The sequence below is a fragment of the Hypomesus transpacificus genome, chromosome 5 (genome assembly GCF_021917145.1).
Source record: "Hypomesus transpacificus isolate Combined female chromosome 5, fHypTra1, whole genome shotgun sequence".
NCBI lineage: Eukaryota > Metazoa > Chordata > Actinopteri > Osmeriformes > Osmeridae > Hypomesus > Hypomesus transpacificus.
In genome coordinates this window covers 7375898-7380474 of record NC_061064.1, presented here as the reverse complement: position 1 = coordinate 7380474, position 4577 = coordinate 7375898, and positions in this window count along the sequence as shown.

Sequence of the window (4577 nt, the reverse complement as noted above, 5' to 3'; positions counted from 1 at the left end):
AGCTGTAATCTCTGTGCACCTGAACACCCCCCCACCTCATCACGTTCTCCCTCCCTCCGTCTCTCTCTCCTCTCTCTTTCTCACGCGCACATACACGCGGGGCCCCTGGATAATACCTCGGTCCTCCCGGCTGCATGTCACCACATTAGTCTAATTTTCCACAGCGCCGGTCCGGGGAGGGAGACAGCCTTCCTGTGAGGCCGGCCCACAGCCACAGAACACACTCTCTCCTCACTCGGCTTCACACATGGATAACCCTGTCTGGCACTCCCTTCCCCTCTCTCCCTACCTCTCTGTATGTCTCTCTCCCCCGTGTCTCTCCCTACCTCTCTGTATGTCTCTCTCCCCCGTCTCTCTCCCTACCTCTCTGTATGTCTCTCTCCCCCGTCTCTCTCCCTACCTCTCTGTATGTCTATCCCCCCCCTCTCTCTCTCTTTCTCTCTCTCTCTTTGTCTCTTTCTTTCTCTCACCTTTCATTTTCTGAAGCCCAGACAAGAAAAAAAAGGTTACTTACTGACGATTAAAAAATAAAAAATAAATGGAAAATTACAAAGCCTCAGGTTATAACTTAGTCGTGTCTATGACTGACGTAAAAGCAAAACATACATTCACTTTTTAATCAAATGCAAACTCCTAAGATCACAAATGCAAAGGCATGTTTGAGTAATGTGCTTTTCTGTTATTTAAGTGCAGCAGCCCCCCTTCCTTCAAACGGTGGGTGTCCAGTTTCATTTACCAGTTCAGCCATTCAAATGAGTTTAGCGGCGGGTCAAAGGTCAGGAAAAACAAATTCCCCAGCCGTTCCCCCGGCAAAGAACCAGGATATTAATTGTGTGTATTAATTTGCTCACAAGCCCCAAGTTGCCTCTCTCCGATAATGAGAAAGGCCGCTAACCTGTGCTTAAGAACCATTATGTCTGATCACCAGAAGACAGCATCAGTATTCTGCTGCTGCTCCCAGTTCTGAGAGACTGCACTCTGATTTGCCCTGTCCCCAGTAGTGAGACTGAAACACTCAAGACACGCCATAGTCATCACCAGCTCTAATACCGTATCGTTTCCTCCAGCTCATCTGATTGGATCGCCAAAAAGGAAGTAGGGAAGTGAGGTCGTGGCTGGGGTCTTATTAATCAGCCAATGAGAACCCTCGACAGATCTCATCAAGGAAATAACCCTGTTACGCCACACCAGATGCTCTGTACAGTATAACTACAGTAGTCGGGAGTGAAAAAAAGCAACCTCCCTTTATACTGTAATTGCTGTAATTACTGAAAGTACAGACATGGCACAAAGGGATGGACAAAATAAAGGACTGTGATCCTCTTCAAACTGATGGAAATCACCTCATCCCAGACAGAAATCCAAAACTGGACATTGTAAACCTACAAGTAAGCGATCATTACAATTCTCGGGTTTCGGTGTGTATGCTCACTGACCGGTAACCAGAAGGAGCACCATCTCTGGACACGGCCGACAGTGTTCTCCCTGGAGCTGGACGTCTTGGCTTGGCCTTGTCAAACTGGCACCCTGGCTGATCTGACCTGCCATGGTGGATGGACTGTAGGCCAGACCTGATGGGATGTGAGGGCGCACTCGCACAGGAACGGTTGGCTGGCCTCACGCACCACACTGACACAGTTGGACGGTGGCCTCTGTACTGCAGACAGAAGGGCAAAGTGAGTGAGTCAAGGTCTTTAAGCCAATGACAGAGCAGTAAGCCATGTCGGCCTAAACCAACCAACCAACTGTGATGTAAGCTGGGTTGAGAGGTGCAGACTCTGCAGCTAGTTAATGCCCCTTGCCTCCTTAACATGTCATCCAGGTTTTCCCAGTGGATCGGCCTGGAATAGCTCCTTGCAATGCACAGAGATCCGATGCACAACCCGAACAAAGCGCATTATCCCTATTTAGCCTGAGCTCTCATTCAAGATGCAACAGCTAGCTCGATGTCTAGGGTTTATCCCAAACAATAACATCTCTGTATAAACCATTCTCTTTCATGTCAGACGGTTGCCGCTTGGGGGCAAACGAGGAATGGTTTCAGTAAACGTTGAAGAAGCTACGATTCTCCTTGATCCTGGAATTTGGAGATTTATAAGAGACCAAAGCTTAGAGGCATTTCACGTCTGATTCAGAAGTCACCTTTGCAGGGTTTCTAGGACTGCATGCTCCTGACTGAACTCTGACATCACTTAGAAACAGGGTAACAGCCAACGGGAAATCTCCATTTGATCCTGATCTCATTTCACATCTCATGATATTTCTACTCATCAGTGATGTAGAGGAAGAATGCATGAATAAATCCAACACTAACTTGGCCGTTGAGGGTTTGTGTTGGAACTGTGCTGTCCATTGTGGCAACAAACGAGTTTCCAACGCATGCCAAGGTTTCCCGTCATGCAAATAGACATGCAAATATCATACCATCCACAAGCTCGCCTGCCAGCCAGGCGATGCCTGTGAGGATCGCATTACCATCCCACAACCGCCTGGGAAACCCAGGACGGTCCCCCCCCCCCCCTCCCCTCCTCGTAACAGGAAGACGCGTTCCAGCGCGTCCTCATCCATGGCAGAGAAGAACGACCACCCCTCTCTCTCCTGACAAGCCTTTTCATTCTCTATCACTATCCATACCTATGCCTGTCGGAGAGGTACCATTCCTCAGCCGTCGTCTAGCCGGCTACATCCATCTCGGTCTCCCCCTCTCGCCCCGGGAGAGAGGGGGAGACAGGCCCCCGGAGCAACTCCTGGAACGAAGGAGACGACCAGAGTACGAGAGGAGATCAATGAAAGAGGGAAGCAGAGAGGTAACTGAGGGCCGATGGAGACCGAGTCTGGCTCGTTAGGTCACATAATACAGTGCCTTTCCCATATGAATTATTGAATGGGGCGAATGAAGCTTATCTGTCATTGGTATTGGCCCAACAAAAGGGGCCTGGGCTGGATGGAGTCTCACGTGCACCGCGTATGAAAGACAATACGTCTCAAATCTTGTTCCATGGGAGTAACATGAGTTGAATGTCTATTTACCCCTGACATGTTCGTGGTGATTCTGCATCGAAGAACCAGGTTCTCTGGCGTCGCACGGCAACCGCTCTGCCACCGCGTGCCAACAGGTGACATCACTGTCACATCTGTGAGGCTGGCACCAGCCGGTAGAAAGCACTGAACCCACGGGCGAAGACGGAGCCAGGCGGAGTTGCCAATTCCCAAAGCAGCTCACTCGTCCAGATTTGATGCGTGCATGCACACCCACAGTCCGTCATTGGAGTTAACCAGAGTCGGCCCCCTGACAAACACACTGTGGCCCCCACACCCCCACCCCAGACATGTTGTCCCTCCCACAGGGGGGCCAGGGCAGCCATGGCTGACTACACTGATCCAGCCCTGCTCTATCTATCTATCCCTGGGCTCCTCCCCTCCTCCCCTCCTGTCTGGCCAGAAAGCGTCCAATCAGCAAAAAGTTGGAGTTTGAATAAGCCAGGGCTCCCCCGGGGGCTGTTGGTTATTAAACGGTAAATGTTATGGCCAGGCCCAGAGGACTGCAACTTGCAGGGGTGTGTGGAAGCTTTGTCTTTGACTCTATACACATACATCTCCCTCTCCCTCTCCCTCTCCCTCTCCCTCTCCCTCTCCCTCTCCCTCTCCCTCTCCCTCTCTCTCTCTCTCTCTCTCTCTCTGTTCCCTTCGTCTTCTCTCCTTCCCTCTCCATCTCTCTCTCAGCTACAAGCCAAGTGAATAATGAGTTAGTGCCATGCTCGGGGGATGGGGGGGGGCCTAAAGCACAGTCAGTGAGCAGGGCCAAGGACAGGGCCAGGTCCATGCCACGTCTGGTTGAGCAGAGGGGTAGGGCCTCGGTGTGGGCAGCAGAGGACAGGGAAGGGGACTGGATGAGTGAGCGTGGAAACGTTGCCTGAGTATACAGTTATCCTCTCCTGAACGGTCAAGGAACACGTCTCATCGTATCCAACAGCACTTTAAACCATCAGAAACCCTCTGGTCCCCCACCCCATATCTCTTTCTCATTCCACGTACCCCAAGGGTGGGGGTGGGGAGGAGGGTGGGGGGTGGGGGGCAGGCTCTAACTGATAATCTCCTAAACCTCCCGGACTGAAATATGTTTCCCTCCACTCAGCTGTCCAACATGTTAATCCAGAGAGGATTAAATTATTATTATTTTTAAACAGTGGCTGATCGTATTAACTTAATCACAATGGCCACATGAGGCCTGCCTGGCGTTGGGTGTATTTCTGTAGCAGTTTGTCCAAGGCGTAGTATTACACCTCGAATGCCCAGTGCTGGCCTGGAGAATGAAACGCTTTGGAGACGAGGGGGAGGTTGCCAGGTTCAGAAAACGTGTCAACCCCCTCAAACGCAAACATTCCGCTCGGCTCGACGCGAGGCGGAGACAGGAACGCCGCGACGACAACTTAACGACAAGCGAGAGTCACGGCGACGCGGCGCGGCACATGTTAGTCAAGTGTTATGAAAATGTTATGAATTGATGTGAAGAGGCATCCGCCAGACCAAAGCTGTGAGAGCTGCCACGCCGTCTGGCGAGGCAGCTGTTTTTCAGA